This window comes from Balaenoptera acutorostrata, chromosome 10, assembly GCF_949987535.1.
Source record: "Balaenoptera acutorostrata chromosome 10, mBalAcu1.1, whole genome shotgun sequence".
Classification (NCBI taxonomy): Eukaryota; Metazoa; Chordata; class Mammalia; order Artiodactyla; family Balaenopteridae; genus Balaenoptera; species Balaenoptera acutorostrata.
In genome coordinates, this window is record NC_080073.1 from 14,160,300 (window position 1) to 14,187,518 (window position 27,219).

The following is a 27,219-nucleotide window of genomic DNA, read 5'->3' on the forward strand; positions in this document are numbered from 1 at the left end:
CAAGAGTAAACCTAAGAATCATATTAATCAACTAATCAAACAACCAACCTTTTTCTAATGAAGCCTGCTACACAATATTTAAGGAAGTATGGGTCATTCAAAATCCTTTTGCTAGGACCACCAATGAGCCATGAACCCAAAATATGTTTCTTAATGGAAAACCATGAGACAAAGTTTGTTATCAAAGAGAGACAAATTTGGATCCCAGTTTACTATTTGCTGTACAACTTTGTAAGGTAAAACCTTCTGAGCCTCGCTTTTCTAATATGTAAAATGAGGACATACAACTTACCTTGCTGGGCTACATGAGAATTAAACTAGGCAATACTTGTAAATGTACTTAGCATCATATATAACCTAGGAAATAGTTCATAAATGTTAGTTCCATCCCTATCTTTTAGTAAACATTGAATACAAAAAAATAGGAATTCTTTTAGGCTGGACATATATTTTACCAAATTATGAAATATAAACTGATGCAATACATACAAATCAGAAAGTAAACTATACATTTTGAGCCATATTTCTACCATGTAGATATGATCAATATAATCAATATACCTATACTATCTAATTCAGTAGCCATAGCTACATGTGGCTATTGGGCAACTGAAATGTGGCTAATCTTTTTTGGCTTAAAACAATGATAAATAATTATTATTTCACACAATTTTTGCGCATCAGGAATCTGGATGTAGCTTAGCTGGGTCGTTCTGGAGGTTTCAGTCAAGATGTTATCCAGAGGTGCATCTCAAGGCTTGACTTAAACTAGAGGATCTTCTTCCAAGATGACTTACTCACATGACTAGCAAGCTGATGCTGGCTTCTGGCTGGATGTTCTAGTACTTTGCCATATGGACGTCTCCATAGGGCTGCTTGAATACCCTTAAGGCTCCACATGGCCACTGGTTTCCCCCAGAGCAAGTGATCCAAGGCAAAAACTGCAATGTCTTTTTTTTTTGACTGAAGTGTAGTTCATATACAACATAAGTTACATGTCTACAGTATAGTAATTCATAATTTTTAAAGTTTATATTCCATTTACAGTTATTATAGAATATTGGCTATATTCCCTGTGTTGTACAATATATCCTTGTAACTTGTTTTATTCATACTAGTTTGTACCTCTTAATCCCCTATCCCTATATTGCCCCTCCTCCCTTCCCTCTCCCCACAGGTAAGCACTGGCTTGTTCTCTACATCTGTAAATCTGTTTCTTTTTTGTTATAGTCACTAGTTTGTTGTATTTTTTAGAACCACATATAAGTGATACCATACAGTATTTTTGTCTTTATCTATCTGACTTATTTCACTTAGCTTAACACCCTCTAATGTTGTCCATGTTGTTGCAACATCCATGTTGTCGCAAATGGAAAAAAATTTCATTCTTTTTTATAGCTGAGTAATATTCCATTATATATATGCATACACACACACACATACATACATATATATGTATATCACATCTTCCTAATCCATTCCTCTGCTGATGGACACTTAGGTTGCTTCCATATCTTGGCAATTGTAAATAATGTTACTATGAACACTGGGGTGCATGTATCTTTTCAAATTAGTGTTTTTGGGTTATTTTGGATAAATACCCAAGAGTGAAATTTCTGGGTCATATGGTAGTTCTATTTTTAGTTTTTTGAGAAACTTCCATATTGTTTTCCACAGTGGCTGCACCAATTTACACACCCACCAACAGTGTACGAGGGTTTCCTTTTCTCCACTACCTCACCAATATTTGCTATTTGTATTCTTTTTGATGATGGCCATTCTGACAGGTGTGAAAAAACTGCAATGTCTTTAATAACCTGCTCATGGACATCACACTCCTTTATTTCCAAAATGTGGCTAATCTGAAGAGATGTGCTGTAAGCAAAATGTATAATAGATTTCAAAGACTTACTACAAAACGTGTAAGATAATTCATTAATAATTTTTACACTGAGTATTTTTGAATTAATGATGGTTTAAAATAAAATATACCACTAAAACTAATTATACCTGTTCCTTGCTGATTTTTATGTGACTACTAGAAAAATTTAAATTGGATAGGTAGCTCACATAATATTTCTGAAGGACAGTGCTGGTATATATATATTTGATCTTTAATGGATGTCTGAATAAACAAATTTGGGAGCTACTTTAGGACTCATACATGTAGCTTGCCCCACTCTAAACAAACCCTTTGAAAATTAAAATACACACTGAATATAAGTAGGTGAATATTAAAGTTTTGAAGAAAGAATAGTGTGAGAAAAATAAAAGTTCACTGTAAAATCGCTAATGGTGGTGTTGGACATGAAAAACACATTGTCCTCAATGGCATTCATAGTGTATACTCTTAATGGGGTAATATTTTTTGTTACAGCTACAAGAGGGAAAGCATTCATCCATGCTGAAAGTTGAAGTTTATTATCTCAACTTCATTGGACGTACAAGGAATCCTATTAATGAAATCTAAGTTTCTCCTGTCCTTACCAATTCATCGTATTTGGGGTATTGTGGGAATGTCACCCTGACAGCTCTACTCTACCCACAAAAGTGAAGACCAGGAAGCAACCTTTCTTCTTTTCAAAAAAGAAAAATATTAGTGCCATGTATAATTTTTATTTGACCAGAAATATTTTAATCATGTGAGCACTTAATAAGGTACAAATAATTATGTGCAATTACATGATAATTACTTTCAATGTAATTACTACGCCAAGACAGCTTTGTTGGAGATAATCAGATGGTTACTGGTGAACTGCAAATTAATTGATAACAGGACATTTAAAATTGCAAATGATCATGATTACCTTGGAGTACTATCAGCACATCAGAAATGTGAGTAGGTTGGCAGGAGGATCAGGGACATTCATTTAACAGGAATGTCACAGAACAAGTAAGATGAGATCATAAATCTACTTGTCTCTGTTCCAAGCTGAAGGATGTTCCGTGCCTGCTGGTAGCGAATTTTTTGGCCTTATTTCACTCAATATATATATACACAGCTTATTTGGGTTAGTCTACCAATCAGAGAGTTTCTTCATGTATGCATCATCTGTGTGGTGGTCTGTGTTGTGTATTTAAAGTCATCTAAGTAACAAATCACATTTTTAGAGTTGGAAGATAAATTAACAGAGTATCTATACGAAAAAGGGATACAGGTGATGAGAGAGAAAAAATGTGTGCAGATCACACCGACAGTGAGTGAGAGAACTAATTTCCAACCTCCTCATTTCCAGTCTAGGATTGTATTACACTAATGTTTCCCAAACCTAATTCCTTTACATACTACTTCACGATGTTGCCATATTTATATACTGACCCTCTATTACTAATAATTGACTCAAGCCTAATATAGTTCTCTATCTTAATCTCATCCTAAACATTAATACCTAAAAATTTATTATTTTCATGTCAATTACAATTTTTCCTAAATCATGCTAAAATGAAACATGTCTGTTAATATAAACACTACGTTCTGTAGTATTATTCAGTATTCTGTGGAATGCGTACCACGCTATGTGAAACACTACCCTATATCACACTCCCACTGTATGCTAGAATGTATCTGTAATTCCTTAAGATTAAGAGTGGCTTAGAGGCAACAGCCAGCTCTACCCACCACCAGTCCCTCCCATCAGGAAACTTGCACAAGCCTCTTAGATAGCCTCAACCACTAGAGGGCAGACAGCAGAGGCAAGAAGAACTACAATCCTGTAGCCTGTGGAACAAAAACCACATTCACAGAAAGACAGACAAGATGAAAAGGCAGAGGGCTATGTACCAGATGAAGGAACAAGATAAAACCCCAGAAAAACAACTAAATGAAGTGGACATAGGCAACCTTCCAGAAAAAGAATTCAGAATACTGACAGTGAAGATGATCCAGGACCTCGGAAAAAGAATGGAAAAGATCGAGAAGATGCAAGAAATGTTTAACAAAGACCGAGAAGAATTAAAGAACAAACAAACAGAGATGAACAATACAATAACTGAAATGAAAAATACATTAAAAGGAATCAATAGCAGAATAACTGATGAAGAAGACCGGATAAGTGACCTGGGAGACAGAACGGTGGAATTCACTGCTGTGGAACAGAATAAAGAAAAAAGAACGAAAAGAAATGAAGACAGCCTAAGAGACCTCTGCGACAACAATAAACGCAACAACATTCCCATTATAGGGGTTCCAGAAGGAGAAGAGAGAGAGAAAGGACCTGAGAATATATTTGAAGAGATTATGCTCAAAAACTTTGCTAACATGGGAAAGGAAAGAGCCACCCAAGTCCAGGAAGCACAGAGAGTCCCAGGCAGGATAAACCCAAGGAGAAACATGCCAAGACACATAGTAATCAAACTGGCAAAAATTAAAGACAAAGAAAAATTATTGAAAGCAGCAAGGGAAAAATGACAAACATACAAGGGAATTCCCATAAGGTTAACAGCTGATTTCTCAGCAGAAACTCTACAAGCCAGAAGGGAGTGGCACAGTATATTTAAAGTGATGAAAGGGAAGAACTTATAACCAAGATTACTTTACCCAGCAAGGATCTCATTCAGATTCGACAGAGAAATCAAAAGCATAACAGACAAGCAAAAGCTAAGAGAATTCAGCATCACCAAACCAGCTCTACAATAAATGCTAAAGGAACTTCTCTAAGTGGGAAACACAAGAGAAGAAAAGGACCTGCAAAAACAAACCCAAAACAATTAAGAAAATGGTAATAGGAACATACATATTGATAATTATCTTAAACGTGAATGGATCAAATGCTCCAACCAAAAGACACAGGTTTGCTGAATGGATACAAAAACAAGACCCATATATATATGCTGTCTACAAGAGACCCACTTCAGACCTAGGGATACATACAGACTGAAAACGAGGGGATGGAAAAAGATATTCCATGCAAATGGAAATCAAAAGAAAGCTGGAGTAGCAATGCTCATATCAGATAAAATAGACTATAAAATAAAGAATGTTACAAGAGACAAGGAAGGACACTACGTAATGATCAAGGGATCGATCCAAGAAGAAGATATAACAATTATAAATATATATGCACCCAACATAGGAGCACCTCAATACATAAGGCAACTGTTAACAGCTATAAAAGAGGAAATCGACAGTAACACAATAATAGTGGGAGGCTTTAACACCTCACTTACTCCAATGCACAGATCATCCATACAGAAAATTAATAAGGAAACACAAGCTTTAAATGACACATAGACCAGATAGATCTAATTGATATTTATAGGACATTCCATCCGAAAACGGCAGATTACACTTTCTCCACAAGTGCACACAGAACATTCTCCAGGATAGATCACATCTTGGGTCACAAATCAAGCCTCAGTAAATTTAAGAAAATTGAAGTCATATCAAGCATCTTTTCTGACCACAATGCTCTGAGATTAGAAATCAATTACAGGGAAAAAACCGTGAAACACAAACACATGGAGGCTAAACAACACGTTACTAAATAACCAAGAGATCACTGAAGAAATCAACAAGGAATTTAAAAAATACCTAGAGACAAATGACAATGAAAACACGATGATCCAAAAACTATGAGATGCAGCAAAAGTAGTTCTAAGAGGGAAGTTTATAGCAATACAAGCCTACCTCAAGAAATAAGAAAAATCTCAAATAAACAATCGAACCTTACACATAAAGGAACTAAACAAATAAGAACAAACAAAACCCAAAGTTAGTAGAAGGAAAGAAATCACAAAGATCATAGCAGAAATAAATGAAATAAAAACAAACAAAAAAACAAACAAAACAAACAAAAAAATAGCAAAGATCAATAAAACTAAAAGCTGGTTCTTTGAGAAGATAAACAAAATTGATAAACCTTTAGACAGACTCACCAAGAAAAAGAGGGAGAGGACTCAAATCAATAAATGAGAAATGAAAAAAGAGAAGTTACAATGGACACTGCAGAAATACAAAGCATCATAAGACACTACTACAAGCAGCTCTATGCCAATAAAATGGACAACCTGGAAGAAATGGACAAATTCTTCGAAAGGTATAACCTTCTAAGACTGAACCTGGAAGAAATAGGAAATATGAACTGACCAATCACAAGTAATGAAATTGAAACTGTGATTAAAAATCTTCCAACAAAAGTCCAGGACCAGATGGCTTCACAGGTGAATTCTACCAAACATTTAGAGAAGAGCTAACACCCATCCTTCTCAAACTCTTCCAAAAATTTGCAGAGGAAGGAACACTCCCAAACTCATTCTATGAGGCCACCATCACCCTGATACCAAAACCAGACAAAGTTACTACAAAAAAAGAAAGTCACAGACCAATATAACTGATGAATATAGATGCAAAAATCCTCAACATAATACTAGCAAACAGAATCCAACAACACATTAAAAGGATCATACACCATGATCAAGTGGGATTTATCCTAGGGATTTAAGGATTCTTCAATATAGGCAAATCAATCAATGTGATATACCATATTAACAAACTGAAGAAGAAAAACCATATGATCATCTCAATAGATGCAGAAAAAGCTTTTGAAAATTCAACACCCATTTATGATAAAAACTCTCCAGAAAGTGGGCACAGAGGGAACCTACCTCAACATAATAAAGGTCATATACGACAAACCGAGAGCAAATATCGTACTCAGTGGTGAGAAACTGAAAGCATTTCCTCTAAGAATAGGAAAAACACAAGGATGTCCACTCTCATCACTATTATTCAACAAAGTTTTGGAAGTTCTAGCCACGGCAATCAGAGAAGCAAAACAAATAAAAGGAATCTAAATTGGAAAAGAAGAAGTAAAACTGTTACTGTTTGCAGATGACACAATACAATACATAGAGAATCCTAAAGATGCCACCAGAAAACTACTAGAGCTAATCAATGAATTTGGTAAAGTTGCAGCGTAGAAAATTAATGCACAGAATTCTCTTGCATTCCTATACACTAATGATGAAAAATCTGAAAGAGAAATTATGGAAACACTCCCATTTACCATTGCAACAAAAAGAATAAAATACCTAGGAATAAACCTACCTAGGGAGACAAAAGACCTGTATGTAGAAAACTATAAGACGCTGATGAAAGAAATTAAAGATGATACCAACAGATGGAGAGATATACCATGTTCTTGGGATTGGAAGACTCAATATTGTGAAAATGACTATACTACCCAAAGCCATGTACAGATTCAATGCAATCCCCATCAAATTACCAATGGCATTTTTTACGGAACTAGAACAAAAAATCTTAAAATTTGTATGGAGACACAAAAGACCCCGAAGAGCCAAAGCAGTCTTGAGGGAAAAAAACGGAGATAGAGGAATCAGACTCCCTGACTTCAGACTATACTACAAAGCTACAGTAATCAAGCCCAGAGATAAACCCATATACCTATGGTCAACTAATCTACGACAAAGGAGGCAAGGGTATACAATGGAGAAAAGACCGTCTCTTCAATAAGTGGTGCTGGGAAAACTGGACAGCTACATGTAAAAGAATGAAATTAGAACACTCCCTAACATCATACACAAAAATAAACTCAAAATGGATTAGAGACCTGAATGTAAGACCAGACACTATAAAACTCTTCGAGGAAAATATAGGAAGAACACACTTTGACATAAATCATAGCAAGATCTTCTTTGTTCCACCTCCTAGAGTAATGGAAATAAAAACAAAAATAAACAAATGGGACCTAATGAAACTTAAAGGCTTTTGCACAGCAAAGGAAACCATAAACAAGACAAAAAGACAACCCTCAGAGTGGGAGAAAATACATGCAAAGGAATCAACGGACAAAGGATTAATCTCCAAAGTATATAAACAGCTGATGCAGCTGAATATTAAAAAAACAAACAACCCAATCCCAAAATGGGCAGAAGACCTAAATAGACATTTCTCCAAAGAAGACATACAGATGGCCAAGAAGCACATGAAAAGCTGCTCAACATCACTAATCATTAGAGAAATGCAAATCAAAAGTACAATGAGGTATCACCTCACACCAGTTAGAATGAGCATCATTAGAAAATCTACAAACAACAAATGCTGGAGAGGGTGTGGAGAAAAGGGAACCCTCTTGCACTGTTGGTGGGATGTAAATTGATACAGCCACTATGGAGAACAGTATGGAGGTTCCTTAAAAATCTAAAAATAGAATTACCGTATGACTCAGCAATACCACTACTGGGCATATACCCTGAGAAAACCATAATTCAAAAAGACACATGCACCCCAATGTTCATTGCAGCACTATTTATAACAGCCAGGTCATGGAAGCAACCTAAATGCCCATCTACAGACGAATGGATAAAGAAGATGTGGTGCGTATATACAATGGAATATTACTCAGCTATAAAAAGGAACAAAATTGGGTCATTTGTAGAGACGTGGATGGATCTAGAGACTGCCATACGGAGTGAAGTAAGTCAGAAAGAGAAAAACAAATATCGTATATTAACGCATATATGTGGAACCTAGAATAATGGTACAGATGAACTGGTTTGCAGGGCAGAAATAGAGACATAGATGTAGAGAACAAACATATGGACACCAAGCGAGGAAAGTGGTGGGAGGTGGGGGTGGTGGTGTGATGAATTGGGAGATTGGGATTGACATGTATACACTAATGTGTATAAAATGGATAACTAATAAGAACCTGCTGTATAAAAAAATAAATAAAATAAAATTCAAAAGTTAAAAAAAATAATAAAATAATAATAATAAAAAAGAATGGCTTAGAATAGCACTCTGCACTTTAGAAAACAAAACAAAACAAAAAGTTATAAGCACCTTTGTGTAGAGCAATGTATTATACACTAACTCAGTGCAAAGACATATGTGTTACTACCCTGGCCCTTGAGAAGCTCAAAGCTCTCATACAATGCAAAAGGCTTACACAAATACATTCAATACCAAGCAGCATGAAAGGCATGCTGTAAAAGTGGTGTATCTTGGTACAGAATTTCACAGGTCCTTGCTCAATCATTCCTGGCTAAAGTGAACAGTAATGACTTTTCAATGGAGGGAGAAAATGAGTTGGGGCTTGAAGGATATTCAAGTTTAGGAATGTCAAGTAAGGACATGTAAGGCAGAGGAAGCAAATACAATATCTATCTGACAGAAAAAAATTCTTTCTATCACAAGGCATGTGTGATGGTTCAATTTAATGCATCAACTTGACTAAGTTATGGTGCCCAGTTGTTTGTTCCAACATTAGTCTTGATATTGTTGTGAAAGTATTTTGTAGATGTGATTAATATCTATAATCAGTTGAATTTAAATAAAGAGCTACCCTCTATATTGTGGGTGGGCCTCATCAAATCAGTTGAAGGTCTTACAAGCAAAAACTGAGGTTTCCTGGAGAAGAGGAATTCTTCCTAAAGACTGTAACAACAAAATTCTGCCTGTGTTTCCAGTCAGCCACTCTGCCCTACAGATTTCAAACTCGAGATTATAACATCAACTCTTGTCTGAGTCTCTAGGTTGTTAGCCTCTTCTACAAATTTTAACCTCAAGACTTCAACACCAACTCGTTTGCCTGTGTTTCCAGCCTGCCACCTTGCCCGGTATCAGACTTGCTAACCTCCACAACTACGTGAGCCAACTCCTTAATATATTATATATTTAACATATATATTTGATATTCCTTAACATACACACATGCATACATACACACACACACACGTAAAATCATACTGGCTCTGTTTCTCTGGAGAACCCTGACTGATATAGTATAGTAAAAGTTAAAAAATCCAAGAATACATGAAAACCCTTGAGATATTTGGAACATAGAGCAGAGGCATGCTGAAGAATTCAGATGTGGGGAGGAACTCATGGAGAAGCCACTGAAGATGTGTGAGGAGAGGAGCAGAACAATCCATGAGGTGCTTTAGAAAGGCAAGTATGTCAGTAGTGTTCTTGATGGATCAAAGAGAGAAAAGATACTAGATAGAGAGAAACCAGGTAAAAGAAGGTTATTATCAACACTTAATAGTTACTTGCATTACTAGTGCTAGTGCAGAGACTAGTTTATTTTATATTTAAACTCACTTTTAAAGCAACATATCCCCCAAACTATATAAAATATCTTAAAATATACCCACTGAATTTAGAAAGCAAAAATAAAGCGGATTATCTTCGTCCAGTTTGCCCACGGCATATCATACTAATCTGGTAACATTTTTTTTTTGAAGAAGAAGTCTTATACTGATTACGGTCATTTGCAAAGTTCCTCCATTATTGTGACCAGATGTGCATGCCACCAAAACTGCTTAAGTGGTATTTTTTAATTAATGTTTTAAATTTAAATACCTATTTTACACTTGTCCTAATTAAGAGAATCTAGGAAACCACGGATTTGCCATGCTAATTATAATTCCCTAATATACGTTATAATAGATATGTAACTATTAAAACAAGCGCTAATCTGAAATGTGTCACCCAATATAACCATAGTACCACTATGTGGTATATATATTCTACCTAGGAAAACTCCATAAAATGAATAAGTAAACTTTAGATCCTTCAGTCACACTCCATCATTCCTCACGGAGACAGTGGTATAAGATGTGCCACAAGAAGACCTTACTGACTCTTGTTTTCTGTAAAAGACAACATCCCCTTACTGCTGGGACATCTGTCCATCCTACAAGGTCATTCACTGGCCAGAGGGTTAGTGCACGTTCTGGTGATTTCAGGAAGCACGGCAAGTACTTAAGCATGGAAGCTACAGGGAGGCATATCTAAACTCAACGTATAAAGTCACTTCTATCACAGAGATTATAAAATGATGCTACATTAGGGAAGGTTTTTTTTTTTTTTTCAGATACAAGGAATAAGCCACATTTTCTAGTCATTTCAGTCAATGAGGTTTACTGTAAAGATAAATGGGTTGGTAAAGAGCCGATAATCTTCTCCAACTTCTAGTAACCACTTTGTTTACAATGACTTCAGGCTGTGCTCTCTGCTTGCCCGTGGTATCTGATTTCTGCCCTCTCTCTGCACCTTTCAGCTTTAGTCAACCCACTTTGTGCTCATTCCCTCTGGATGATCTCATTGGGTCAGTATTTCCATGAAATACAGTATTTCCATGAAATACCAATTTCCATGAAATTGGGCACACCTGTTAACCAGAGCTCTTGCCAAGCCACTATTTAAAGATCACAGACCTTTGGAGGCCATCTCTGGTTCATTAAACCTTGGTTAGTGGGTTAAGTCATATGGTAGCAAGCACTACTGTGCAAGCTAAATCCTCAGTATGGCATTTACAGGACTCTTCCCCATATTTTTCAATTCATTTTCTCACCTTTCTCTGATGGAGTTTACAATCTAGTAAGATTTTTAAAATATTTGTATACAAACATATACAAGAGCAGGCCATTTAAAATGCATGTCATAATAGTGTCATTCCTCACTGAAGTCAAGGGAAATTACTTTGCTAAGGAGGAGGATTATAAGCTGGGTCTTGAAGGATTAGTGATTTCCAAGCTTAGAAGTGTCAAGTTAGGGTAGCCTAGGCAAAGAATCTCACAAAATAATTCAAGGCCACAGAGAAAAAGTAAGCCATCAGCTGAAGTTTAAGAGATCTTCAAACATTCTGAGGTTTCCTAAAATAGGACAGTTAACCTGGAAGGTGCCTTTTATGACCTGTCCAGTACAGACATTATTTTTATAAATTAAAAAATATATATAATTTTTATATTTTTTAATATATATATTTATACAGGAAAACAGTCTAGTTTTCTCATCCACCTCCATCAGGGATTATTATGGTTTTACCATCAGGTGCTCAATCTAAAGGATCAACTGTACCCTCACTTTCCATAGAAAAGACAGCAATGGTATATTTTGGAATAAACAAGTCACTGCACCCTTCTACCCTAAAAGTAAAAACAAATCAATGTAGACTTTATCAGTCCTTTACAAACAAGTGTATGCTTGATGACATTTGCTTAGCTTGTAGCTAATAGTGGCCGCTGAAGTGTATTCGAGAGATGCAGAAACCTCTCACCTCAAGGTGTGCACACTTCTACTGACTCGAAGCCTAGTCAACAATAAAAGAAAATAACATCAGCAGCAACAACAGCTACCCTTTCTGAGATGTTACTTCTCCAGATTCTGTGTTAAATGTTGCATATGCATAATCTCATTTAATTTTTTTCATTTAATTCACTTAATAACCCCGTGATATATACCATTATTATTATTTCTATTTAATGGATGAGGAACCAGACAGTTCAAGTCAAACCAAATTCTCTCAGAAAGTAAGCAGCAGAGTTTGGCTTTGAACTGCCAAGGACTTTTATCTTATTCCTACATCTTACCTACCATGGTATATACAACTTCAAACCTTGGTTCACACTGATCCACCTCCCAGGAATATTCAGTCTATCCCTTGATAGCTATTAATAGCTCTACAGCCCACAAGAAGCTCTGCTCAAGATTAATAAACCATCACTATGATAAAAACATAAAGTACTGTGGAAGCTCTGAGGAAGGTGTGTTTAGTTCTGCAGATAAACTCTAATACAGGTAAATTAGGTTACAAGATGAAAAATCATTGATTATTCAGATTCCCAGAGGCTTTATCGCACTGGCTTCCCACCACTCCATGTCTTGCTAAAGTACACCAACCAGCTAGTACCATCCCTAATCAGCAAGTTAGTAGATTATGCCTATGTTGACACTTCCATTCAAGCCAAATGGTCTGTTTGCTCAGTTGATCACTGTGTTCTCATTAGGAGTTCTTAGCCCATCAAAATCATATTTGATGAGTCTGGCAAAGTACTCAACTGTATTTGTGTTCTCTTTTGTTCTAATGCTAATTGTTGAATATTTTAACCACCCTTCTGATGAACTGAAAGCCCCAATTTAGACATCCAAACAAACCAATCATTTTTCTGATGACTGATATCAGCACAAACACAATCTACCAATTTGCAGATCACTGATAGGCTTTCTGATCTGTAGTGCCAATGATACCTGTCACAGGAGCTTAAAATCTCAATCATCTTTGCTTTGCTTTTCTTTTGGCCCCTACATGCAATCAGTAACCAAGTCCTGTTTTCACTTTCACAATCTCTCTCATTTCCCTCTTCTTCTCCAATTCTATTTTCTCTACTACCATTCAGGTTTTTATTATCTCTTGCTTGTCTATCCAAATGCCTATCTCTTACTTGTCTAACTTGTCTCTCTAGCTCCAGTGTCATTCCCCTACAATCCACGTGCTATACACTACGGCTGGAAGGAACAGCTGTCCTGATGGACATCTCTATACCTGTCCTTCCCGTACTCAGAAACATTTGAATTTTCCTATCCTCTATCAAAAAATCTCCAACTTACCTAGCCAAGTATTTACAGGCTCACATGGGCTAGCCATTTTAGCAACTGACTTTCTAATCGTTGTTAATAAATTCTCTGATACTCTCTAAGGGGAAGATCAACTTATAATAAAACTTGACTTAGTTAAAAGCTTTCCCCTGAATGCACCAAAGCAGTGGTTCCCAAACTTCAGTACCCATGGAATGCTTGTTAAAACACAGATTCTGGGGGTAGGATGCAGCCGTTTCTGATTCAGTAGGTCTGGGATGAAGCTTGAGAATTTCATTTTTTAATAAATTCCCAGGTGCTTCTGGTCCAAGGCCCACTCTTTGAAAACCACTTGTCTAGACTAGAGCATCACAGACAATATTAACACCAAACACATCAAGAACTTGATGCACATAATATAGTAATTCAAGTAAATACATTATACAAATGATCTGTTCTTGTCCTTTATGGTTTTCGTTGTAGCTAGAAACTATGTTTCCCTCATAACTGTGAACACACACTGAGAATAAGCCTGATTTACATGAGCTTTGGAATGTGTCAACTGGAACACCTCTAAGAATTACAGTTTGCCCTAGGATTTTACTTACCATACAGGTAGAATATAGACTATAACTTCCCACTGAATTTCTTACCTAAAATGAAAAGAGCTCTACTTTTTCCAATTCTTAAAGCAGTGAATGTTCACTATAAACATTCAAATAATTTAGAATTTTAACTATATAAAATAAAGCTAAAAATCTCCACTCTGTCATTTCAGCTGCTGTATTCTTAAAAGTTTGGCTTTCATTTTTGCAAATTATTTCTTTTCTTTACACAAAGGACAGACACAAACATGAAGACAAAGGATTACAAAAATGAGACCACAGATTATACCCTATTTAGAAACTGGTTTTTTCCTCTGAAACTACATACAGTGAATATTTTCTAAGTCAATACATACAGACCCACCTTATCATTATTTAGAGTCACTTAAACATTCTTTTGTAAGAACGTATTATTTTTATTTAAGTACTGGTAGACATCTAGGTGCCTAATTTTTTTGTGGGGGGGGGGCACGTTATCAAAAATACTCCCATTTACATATACCTTTGTGTTTATGGAGCACTTCTGTCTTGTTGAATTTAAGTTTTTAAGAAAACCTGACTTAGCTTTCTCTTCTTTTATAGTTCCTGGATTTGAATCATATTAAGGAGGTCCTTCCCTCAAAGTTAAAAATATTCCATATTTTCCTATTGTGTGTGATTATTTTTATATTTAAATTTCAAGCTAATATACATTTTTTTTGTTTGAAGTATAAATCTAACTACTAAAACAAGTGTTTTTTTATTGCAGTATCTGTTATCAATCCACATACATGACACATTTAATAAACATTTAAATTCCTATCTATAATTTGTTTAGTTTCTATTGAGCTATCTATATGTGCACAATTTTTTATTGTGCAGTTTTTTAAAAACTATTTTGGCTTATTAATTCATGTATATATTTAAGAAAGTCTCCTATCCCCCTTACACAGTGACCTACTTCTAATAAATCCCTTACATTTTTCTAGCGAGTTTTTCTTCAGATCAAATTTAGATTCATTGTTTAAGTTCTGCCCTAAATCTAAGTACAGAAATAAACAAACCTGTTAAGATTTTTATCAGAACTCCAATAAATTTGTATATTAATGTGTGCACAACTGACATCCTTGAAATGGCAGGTTTTCACAATTAGGAAGAAAGTGTGCTTTACTCTTCAATCAAATATTTGTTTTATATTAATTAGTAAACGATAATACTTTTCTTCATGTAGGTCTTGTGCATTTCCTCTTAAGTTTACTTCTATTTTTCTTTTTTGTACTTGTTTCTCCTGTGAATATATTTCCTTTACACTTCTTTTTCTTTCTTTTTTTTTTTTTCTTTATTGAAGTATAGTTGACTTACAATATTGTGTTAGTTTCAAGTGTACAGCAAAGTGATTCAGGCTTTTTTGCAGATTATATTCCATTATAGGTTATTACAACAAGTTATTGAGTATAATTTCCTGTGCTACAGAGTAAATCCTTGTTGCTTATCTATTTTATGTATAGTAGTCTGTATCTGTTAATCCCATACTCCTAATTTGTCCCTCCCCCATTCTCTTTCCCCTTTGGTAACCAAAAGTTTGTTTTCTATATCTGAGAGTTTCTTTCTGCTTTGTGTATAGACTCATTCATATTTAGACTCCACATACAAGTGATATCATATATTTGTTCTTGTCTGACTTCCTTCACTAAGTATAATAATCTCTAAGTCCATCCATGTTGCTGCAAATGGCAATATTTCATTCTTTTTTATGGCTAATATTCTATTGTCTGTGTGTGTGTGTGTGTATATATATATATATATATATATATATATATATAATGTCACATCTTCTTAAGCCAGTCATCTGTTGATGGGCACTTGGGTTGTTTCCACACCTTAGCTATTGTAAGTAGTGTTGCTATGAATTTGGGGGTCCATGTATCTTTTCAAATTAGAGTTTTTGTCTTTTCGAGATATATGCCCACGAGTGGGTTTGCTGGATCATATGATAGCTCTACTTTTATTTTTTTAAGGAAACTCCATACTGTTTTCAATAGTGGCTACATCAATTTACAATCCCACCAACAGTGTAGGAGGGTTCCCTTTTCTCCACATCCTTGCCAGCATTTATTTGTAGACTTTTCGATGACAGCCATCCTGACCAGTGTGAGGTGATACATCATTGTGATTCTGATTTACATTTTTCTAATTAGCGATGCTGAGCATCTTTTTCATGTGCCTTCTGGCCATCTGAATGTCTTCTCTGGAAAAATGTCTATTTAGGTCTTCTGCTCATTTTTTGATTGGGTTGTTTGTTTTTTCGATATTGAGTTGTATAAGCTGTTTGTTTATTTTGGATATTAACCCCTTGTTGGTTGCATCATTTGCAAATATATTCTCCCATTTTGTAGGTTGTCTCTTCATTTTTTTGATGGTTTCCTTTGCTGTGCAATAGCTTTTAAGTTCAATTAGGTCTCATTTGTTTACTTTTGCTTTTATTTCTCTTGTCTTGGGAGAATGATCTAAGAAAATGTTGCTACAATTTATGGCAGAGAATGTTTTGCCTCTGTTCTCTTCTAGTTTTATGGTGTCATGTCTTTTTTTTTTTTAACAGATCTTTATTGGAGTATAATTGCTTCATAATACTGTGTTAGTTTCTGTTGTATAACAAAGTGAATCAGCCATATGCATACATATATCCCCATATCCCCTCCCTCTTGAGCCTCCGTCCCACCCTCCCTATCCCACCCCACTAGGTCGTCGCAAAGCACCGAGCTGATCTCCCTGTGATATGCTGCTGCTTCCCATTAGCTAACTATTTTACATTTGATAGTGTATATATGTGGATGCTACTCTTAGGTCTTTAACCCATCTTGAGTTTATTTTCGTATATGGTGTGAGAGAGTGTTCTAATTTCATTGATTGACACATAGCATTCCCATCATCACTTGTTGAAGAGGCTCTCTGTTCTCCATTCTATATTCTTGCCTCCTCTGTCACAGATTAATTGACCATAGGTATTTGTGTTTATTGCTGGGCTCTCTATTCTTTTCCATTGATCCATGTGTCAGTTTTTGTGCAAGTACCAAGCTGTTTTGATTACTGTAGCTTTATAGTACAGTCTGAAGTCTGGAAGAGTTATGCCTTCAGCTTTATTCTCTTTTCTCTGGATTGTTTTGGTAATTCTGTGCCTTTTGTGTTTCCACATAAATTTTAGGGTTATTTGTTCTAGCTCTATGAAAAATGTCATGGGTATTTTAATTTTCTTTACATTTCTCATTCTTATAAGCAAAGCTACTTGTTTTGTTTATCTTATAGCTTGCTATATTACTAAGCTCATTAGTTCTAAAAGTTTCTAAGTAATTGTAAAACTTGTATTGAAGAACTCACAACAGTAATCTGAAAATAGTAATAATTTGTCCCTTCCCAAAATTTATTCTTAATTATGTTTCCATTTTACCTTCCACAACCTTGAGAGCATTGTTGACTAAAAGCATTTATAACGAACATGTCTGTCCTGTTTCTGACTTTGAACAGGAATGCTTTTAGTGTTCACAATGAACTGTCATGTTTACTACTATTTTTCATAGATACCCTCAATCTTAATCATGCTAAGAACTTTTCTTTTATTTTTTCCTAGTTTGCTAAGATCTTTATTGAGGAATGTCTATATAATTTTATCAAAAGGCTTTCAACATCTATCAACATAATAATATGGAATTTATCTTTTTAATATATTGTAATGAATTATATTAACATACTTCTGAATATTGAACTCGTCTTGCATTTTCTAAATAAATGCACTTGATAAGTTTATAGCATTCTTTTAATGTAATGAAGACTGTGATTCACCAATACTTACATAAGCAATCATAAGGAAACTGGTCTATAATTTTTGTTGTTACTTGGCGCAGCCCTTCCCAAATGTGACAGTATATTTTTATGTTAGTCTCTCAAAATATGGACTTTATCTAAAAAGAAGGTGTTCCCTCTTACTTTAAGTTTTAAAATTCTGAAATATTTTAAACCACTTAGTAATCATTTGCTTCTTAAACTGCTTCCAGCACTTAACTATATAAAGCCATTTGATTCTGTGTGTTTTGTAGAAATAAAGGTAAATCTAAGACAATATTTTTCATTTTTCCCCCTAGGAAATTCATTTAATTGGGAATTTTTCTTTTCCTGAAAAAAATATTGATACTGTTTTTTTCCTCCTCAAGTCACCAATTTTGTTTGCATGTATATATCAGTAAAATCACTGACAATTTTAAAAATTTATTACATATCTATGGTCCTATACCCTTTAAACTTTAATAATACCTATTAATGGACTTCTCATTTTTTCTGAATCAGACATAATAAAACTTTTTTGATTTTACCAGTCTTTTCAAAACATGAGCTATTTTTAATTCTATATATTTTGTATGTAAACTTTTCAATAATTTCTGCTTTTTCAATTACTAATTTCTCTTCATTTGTTATGTTTGTTTTCCAGCCTCTTAATTATTTAGTTTACTTAATTTCAGTCTTTTATATTTAAAAAATGGAAGCAATAATGTTTGTAAAAAATCTCTTAGTATAAAACTGACCAAATATCAAAATATTAAATAAGTATGCTTGGTGAGTTTTTTTTTAAGATATTGTAAAATTTAGTTTGGATTTCTTCTTCAATCCAGGAGCCATTCTGAAATTGTTTTTTTTTTTTTCTTTTAATTTTCAAGTAGTTCCACTTTTGTTACTTGTTAATTTATAGCTTTATTTCTCCCTAATTAGAGCATGCAACCGGTAAGATTTTTAAATTTTTAAATGTGGAACTTCCTTTAGATATATTATATAATCAATGTTCATAAACATTCCACACTTTTTAAAAAATGTAGACTTTATATTAGTACAGTATAATTTTCAAAACATATCTTTGCAATAAATCTTTTTTTTTTTTAATTTTATTTATTTATTTATTTATTTATTTATTTATTTATTTATTTTTGGCTGTGCTGGGTCTTCGGTTTGTGCGAGGGCTTTCTCTAGTTGCGGCAAGTGGGGGCCACTCTTCATCGCGGTGCGGGGACCGCTCTTCATCGCGGTGCGCGGGCCTTTCACTATCGCGGCCCCTCCCGTTGCGGGGCACAGGCTCCAGACGCGCAGGCTCAGCAGCTGTGGCTCACGGGCCCAGCTGCTCCGTGGCATGTGGGATCTTCCCAGACCAGGGCTCGAACCCGTGTCTCCTGCATTAGCAGGCAGATTCTCAACCACTGCGCCACCAGGGAAGCCCTGCAATAAATCTTAATTGAATTATAATATTCAACTGAGTGATTATCAAATGAGAAAAGAGAATCAGCACATATTACAATAACCTAAAAGTCTTATCAAAATGGATTAGGAGGGATGTACAAACAAAGAAGTGTTTTGTTCTAAAGCTTTATTTTTAGTCACCAATTTATTTTAAGATTGGAATGACATTAAAGAAGAAAGTAAAAGTTTATGTTATCAAAGAAGAGGTATAAACTTAAAATTGCAGAAAACATTACGTGTATGATTTATTTAGGATTTCTTTGACAGTCCAATTCTAGGAGATGTGCTAAAATTTCCTAGTTCAGTAGCAGTTGCGTTAATTAATCCTTAGATTTTTAAGATTCTAATTCATCATACTTTAATGCATGTTTTTCACTGCATGAAGGTTTAATGCTACTATATCTTGGTTAATGGTTGAATTTTCATCAATAAACATAGTCCTGTAATACTTTAATACTTTATTACTTTGAAATGTCCTTTGATAGTGGTATCGTTCACTCTGAATTTCTTTTTTGGTGGTGGTGGTGGTGGTGATGGGAGGCTCTGTTATAATTTTGCACACCCTTTCATTCCATGAGTTGACAACCATTTTTGAGCCACATGCCAAGTGTGGCTGATATAATTATGAATAACCCTCTGATTATTTTGTGCCATTTTATTTAAGTGTGTCATCTCTTAAACAGCATGTAACTGGGTTACACCTTTTACCTAATATAAGCATATCTGTTTTGTAGTTAAGATTTTACTTACCCACTTTAGTCATAATTTGTATATATTCTATCACTTCATTTGTTTTTGTTTGTTTATATTTTATTGTTGTTTTCTTCCCTCAAATTTTTACTCTATTACTGAAGTTTTCTTTTTCTCTTTGTTATTTTCCAATCTGTAGTCATCATGGAGATCCTCATCTTATCTCTTTTGCACTGTTAGTTATTTTAAAATACATAGGCATACCTCGGAGACACTGCAGGTTCAGTTCCAGACCACTGCAATAAACAAATATTATAATAAAGTATTTTGGGTTTCCCAGTGCATACAGTAGTTATGCTTACATTATACTGTAGTCTGTTTAGTGTGCAATAGCATTATGTCTAGAAAAACATTGTACATATCTTAATCGAAACATACTTTTTTGCTAAAAAAGGCTAACAATTTCTAAGCCTTTGGTGAGTTTTAATCTTTTTGCTGATGGAGAGTTTTGCCTTGATGTTGATGGCTCCTGACTGATCAGGGTTTTGGGTGCTAAAGGTTGGGGCAGTTGTAGCAATTTTTTAAAATAAGACAACAATGAACTTTGCCACATTGATTGACTCTTCATTTCACCAAAGATTTCTCTATAGCATGCAGTGTTGTCTGATAGCATTTAACTCACAGTAATCTCCTTGCAAAACTGGAGTGAATCCTCTCAAACTCTGCCACTGCTTTATCAACTAAGTTGTTGTAATATTCTAAATCCTTTGCTGTCATTTCAACCATCTTCACAGCATCTTCACCAGGAGTAGATTCCATCTCAAGAAACCACTTTCTTTGCTCATCCCTAAGAAACAACCCCTCATCCTTTAAAATTTTATAAGGAGACTGGAGTAATTTAGTCACACCTTCAGCCTCCATTTCTAATTCTAGTTCTCTTGCTATTTCTACCACATCTGCAGTTATTTCTTCCACTGAAGTCTTGAACCCCTCAAAGTCACCCATGAGGGTTGGAATCAACTTCCTCCAAACTCTTCTTAATGTTGATATTTTGATCTCTTCCCATGAATCACAAACGACCTTAATTGGCATTTACAGTGATGGATCCTTATTGAAAAGTCTTCAGTTTACTTTGCCCAAATTCATCAGAGGGATCACTATCTATGGCAGCTATAGCCTTACAAAATGTATTTCTTAAAGGCTAAGACTTGGAAGTCAAAATTACTCATTGATCCATGGGCTGCAGAATGAATTTTGTGCCAGCAGACATGAAACACAAACTAATATGGTACATCTCTGTCAGAGGTCTTGGGTGACCAGGTGCAATGTCAATGAGCAGTAATATTTTCAAAGGAATCTTTTTTTCTGGGCAGTAGGTCTCAACAGTAGGCTTTAGATATTCAGTAAACCATTTTGTCAACAGATGTGCTGTCATCCAAGCTTTATTGTTCCATTTTAGAACACAGGCAGAGTACATTTAGCACATTTCTTAAGGGCCCTAGGGTTTTTGGAATGGTAAATGAGCACTGGCTTCAACAGAAAGTCACCAGCTGCATTAGCCCCTAACAAGAGAGTCGGCCTGTCCTTTGAAGCTTTGAAGCCAAGCATTGACTTCTCCTCTCTAGCTATGAAAGTCCTAGATGGCATCTTCCTCTGATATAAGCTGTTTAGTCTACATTGAAAATCTGTTGTTTAAACGTAGCCACCTACATTCATTATCTCAGCTAGATCTTCCGAATAACTTGCTGCAGCTTCTACATCAGCACTGTTTCACTTGTACTTTTCTGTTATGAAGACAGCTTCTTTCCTTAAATCTCATGAACTAACTTCTGCTAGCTTCAAACTTTTCTTCTGCAGCTTCATCACCTCTCTCATCCTTCATGGAATTGAAGATAGTCAGGTCCTTGCTCTGGATTCGGCTTTGGCTTAAGGGAACATTGTGGCTGGTTTGATCTTCTATCCAGCCCACTAAAACTATCTCCATATCAGCAATAAGGTTGTTTTGCTTCCTTATCATTCATGTGTTTGCTGGAGTAGCACTGTTAAGTTCCTTCAAGGACTTCTCCTCTGCATTCACAACTTGGCTACCTGTTTGGTGCAAGAGAGCTAGGTTTCAGCCTATCTTGGCTTTCGACATGTTTTCCTAAGCTTAATCATTTCTAGCTTTTGATCTAAAGTGAAAGACATGTGGCTCTGCCTTTCACTTGAACACTTAGGGGCCACTACAGGGTTATTAATTGGCCTAATTTCAATAGTGGTGTGTTTCAGGGAATCAGGAGGCCTGAGGAGAGGGAAAGAGATGGATGGAGAGCCAGTCAGTGGAACGGTCAGAACACATACAACATTTATCAATTAAGTTCTCCATCTTACCTGGGTACAGTTTGTGGCACCCCAAAACCATAGTGACATCAATGATCACACACCATCATAACATATGTAATAATAATGAAAAAGTTTGAAATATTGTGAGAATTACCAAAATTTGACACAGAGACAGAAGGTGAGCAAATGCTATTGAAAACATGGTACCAACAGACTAGCTCAGTGCAGGGTTGCCACAAATCTTAAACTTGTGAAAAATGCAATATCCACAAAGGGCAATAAAGTGAAGCACAATAAAATGAGGTTTGCCTGTATAAACACACATAACATATTTCTCCAATCTCAATAATTACACCATCTCTAAGAACTCCCCTTTAAGAACAAGGCTAGGAAATCACAGGCTTCTATTTCTTCACCCTGTATAAACTTTTCACCGCAATATTCACAAATCACCTAGTTTCTTCTGAAATAAGCTAGGATTTTAGTTTTAGTAAAAGAATTATTTACATTATGTTCTTTCTAGTTGAAGACCCCCTATGTTAAACCCTAAACCATTACATTAACATTCATGATGACATTATCAACAATAATTTAATTATATATTTTACTGGACTCATTACTCACAGGTTACCAAATGAGGCTAGGTATCAGATCACTCGAGAAACTTATTAAAAATACAGACTGGGGCTTCCCTGGTGGTGCAGTGGTTGAGAATCTGCCTGCTAATGCAGGGGACACGGGTTCGAGCCCTGGTCTGGGAAGATCCCACATGCCACGGAGCAACTGGGCCCGTGAGCCACAACTACTGAGCCTGCGTGTCTGGAGCCTGTGCTCCACAACAAGAGAGGCCACGATGGTGAGAGGCCTGCGCACCGCGCTGAAGAGTGGCCCCCGCTTGCCGTAACTGGAGAAAGCCCTCGCACAGAAACAAAGACCCAACACAGCCAAAAATAAAAATTAATTAATTAATTAATTAATTTAAAAAAAAAATACAGACTGCCGGGTCCTAGCTCAGATTTACATACTCCATCCTTAACTTTGGACTCTAAGAACCAGCATTAAAAGTCTCCTTGTGATTTTAATGCAGTCAGCCCACAGCCAGTCTTAGAGCAGCATCCATGAACTATATACCATGCCCTCCTTCTTCATGATCCATTCTGACGCATTTTCAGTTTGGCTATAGTACTTCACTGCTTCATTACATTTCCCCTCCCCTCTTTTTTCTTCTTTCCTTTTCTTTCTTGTTTTTTTTTTTTTCAAGGAACAATACATTTGTAGATACTTGGAGTCCTTTCATGTTTCAGAATGTACTCTTTCCCTTCATATATGAGAAAGGGTATCTGGTTAAAGAATACCAGGGTTGCAACTCTTTCCACCCAAAATTCTGAAAAGAATATTGCACTGTCCACAAGCATTTTGTGTTGCAGATGAGAAAGTAGGTAACAAATTCTTGTTTCTTTGTAAGTAACCTATTTCTTGTTTTTGTGTCAATTTTTGTAGGAATTTTCTCTTTATCCTTGGAATTCAAAGATTTCACCATGATATGTCTAAAAGTTTTTATTTTCATTAATCTTCACCAGCCTGTGGTGAGTTCATTTAATGTGAAGGCTTTAAGAATGAGTCCGGCTTAGGGGGAATGGTAATCTATTATTTCTCCTCCTTCCTCACATCTGTTCTCTATTTCTAAAATGCCTATTATTAGCTATGAGTTGAGCCCCAGGACCTACCCTTCGTGTCTCATCTTCTCTTTTATAAACTGTCTTTTTGCTTGCAGTTATGTTCATTTTGCCAGACTTCCAGTTAACTAATATGGTTTCCAGGAGAATCCTTTCTGATATTTACCACCTCTACATATACTTGGTGTTTTTTCCTGAAAGAACCTTTTTCCTTTAATTTTCAATTTCCCCTTTTTTTCATGGTGGTTTTTGATTGATAAATGCAATAACCCCTGTGACTGACTGAAAACTTCAATTGGTATATCATTATTGTCCTTGTCTATATAGAGCTTTAAACTTTCTCTAAGCAATTGTGGTTATGAGCTTTGACAGGCCACGTGGCCAGCAGACAGCAAGAGGAATGTTCCCCAGTCCCTAAGTTTGACAAATACCCCTGAGTCAATAAACAGGTCACAACAGCTCTCCCATATCTCTCTCTGAATGAATGGGCGCCTCAGACACCCCACAAAATTTCAAACACATAGATGGGGACCCGTATGGATTTTCCAGTTGTGGGGCATAGTTTTCCCTTTAATTTATGTGGTAAGAAGTTGGGAAAGAAGAAAAGTCCAAACAAAATAAAAACAAATAAAACCTAATTAAATTGCACATCATGGTGTTACCTCCAATTTGTTTCACAGCGAAAAGATTCTTTTAAGTTCTTTGAAATCCAAACATATGTATAATGTGTGAACATATGTGAATTAAAAAGGAATATTTTTCAATACAATGAACAGAATTCTGAACAAAAAATACTTAATTCTCGATCAAATGGGAACCTCATGGCAATGAACAAACATGAGTATTCAGGTGCAAATCAAGTTGACATCATAATATGCTCAAATGAATAAAATGCATATAAGAAAACTACACTAAATTATATGATTTGTTTCTTTTATCCTCATTCACGCCTACATTATATTTAGTCTTAAGCCTAGGTTTTCATTGAAAAAGAATAAAACTAACCAAAAAATAAAATATTGGGGATATTTTTAAAAGATGCAAAATCATTATCTTGTGTACGAATGGCAGTGGTTCTACCTTAATTTCAGATGCAAATATTCTAACCAACCAATTGATACCAAAGAACTGTTACAGACTATTCCAGGTTTCTATTAAAAAGTGATGAATTTAGTTGACCTAAGCAGTTTATCTGATTACTGTCATTGAAAAACACTGTGCCCATGGAAACAACAAGAAACAAGAATTCCTCAATACTGATGAACATACACAAACCTCACAATTCAAAAGTTAACTACACTGACTCCTGGTATTTGACTATCTTATTACTTAATATATTTGCAGTAGGAATGTATTCTATCTTGTTTAGAAGAGGCAGCAAATTAGGCTCAGAGAATGAGATTGTCTTTGCCTATATTTTACTTAAACACAGGTTCACTGTGGGGATTACAATAATTTCACAAGCCAATAGCACACAGGGTAATGTCTCTTAAAAAAGAAACAACACTCCAATCCAATGATAGATTAATCACACTATTGTTCCAGGTAAGGGGGGATGAAAGGAGTAAAGACCAAATTTAGTTTGAGGTGTATCTTTTTTTTTTTTTTTACATCTTTATTGGACTATAATTGCTTTACAATGTTGTGTTCGTTTCTGCTGTGTAACAAGGCGAATCAGCTATACGTATACATATATCCCCATATCCCCTGTATCTTTATAGGAGTTGGTACTGGAGAGAGATGCTTGACCAACCTAGAGCTGACTTCCAGCTGCCAGTGCAAAAATAAAAGTCCCTCGTTGCTAGAGCACGTTGCTAGGGAACAATGGCACTGGTGTTGGCAGCAAGACCATCCTCCTGAGCTGCTTAACAGCTTTTGCCACTGCTGGTAAAAGACTTGTCTTTACCAAGGCAGGAGCTAATGCCCCAAGGCATGTAGATCAGCAAAGAGTCACCTTACCCAGACCTCAATTCTCAGATTATCCTCACAAACTCTCGGTATTTATAATCTACATCCCCTCACCAGAATGGCTTCTCTAATTGTTTTTATTGATAAGTCCCCAGTGGGGACCCTCAGCAGCTGAGCTACTAACTGCTTATCGATTATACCACAGGAGACGATGACATCATGACATAACTTACAGCATTCTTATATCAAAACAACTTTACCTCTAAAAACAACTTTTTTTGTCCATAAACAAGTGGATTAAAAAAAAAAAACTTCACTTAAATCATAAACAAGTGGATTTGAAATTATATCAAACCAATTCACAACATTATACTAATCATGACCAAGAAGTCCTCTTTTCACTTCCTTCTCTGCGATTCTGTGATTTATAAGAAATGTACCTTGTCTTCATCCATCGTTCCTGGCATAGACCTCCCATAACCCTTGGAATTTCCTAATAAGAGCACTGGAGCATCTTTGGTTCTAACATTTAGTCTATGACTCTGTTTCCTAATCAAAGTTCCTAAATCTCTTGGAATTTCCTACATCATAGAAGTATCTTTTTTTCTAATGAGGCAATTCTTGGTGGGCTACTAAATAGTTCCTGATGGGGACCGATTACCTGAAAAACCAAGCCATGATTAGAAGTTTAGAACTTTCAGTCTCACCCCCCGATCCTCAGAGGAGGGGAGAGGGACTGGAGATTTGAGTGAATGACTGAGCTTGCCTACATGATGAAGCCTTCATAAAAATCCCAAAAGTCTAGGGATTTTCCAGGTTGGTGAACATATCCACGTACCTAGAGGGTGGCACACACTAAGTCCATAGGGACAGAAGCTCCTGTGCTCAGGACACTTCCAGACCTCCCCCTACGTACCTCTTCATCTGGCTGTTCATCTGTACCCTTTGTCATATGCTTATTATATAACATACTGGTAAATGTAAGTAAGTGTGTCCCTGAGCTCTATGAGCTATTCTAGCAAATGACTGAATCCAAGGTTGGGGGGTTGCGGTGTCATATGAACCCCTGAATTGTGCCAAGCCTGACAGAATTTGTGGGTAACCTGGTGACCTACTACTTGCAATTGGTTCTGATGTAGGGGCAGTCTTGTGGGACTGAGCCCTTAACCTGTGGTTTCTGCACTAACTCTGGTTAGTGTCAGAACTGCACTGAATTATAGGACATTCAGCTGGTGTCAAAGAGAGTTGCTTGGCGTGGGATTAAAAAAAAAAAAATCCTCACATACGGTGTCAGAAGCGTTGTGAGTATGGTGGTGGTGTGACTAAAGGAGAAGTGTATTTTTCCTACACACTCTCTATTGTGTGGTCCACCATGTGGATATTCTTATGCCAGAACCCGGAACACCCTTGTGCTTCAGTTGCATCAGGGAAAATTCTGATC

The 27,219-nt window shown here is 35.8% G+C and overlaps 1 protein-coding gene across 3 annotated transcripts in view; it reads right to left on the reverse strand.

Annotated features, from left to right (window-relative positions):
- The window catches only part of CNTN4 (contactin 4), a 955,661-nt gene that overhangs the window by 865,928 nt on the left and 62,514 nt on the right, over positions 1-27,219 (reverse strand). The window lies entirely within an intron of this gene.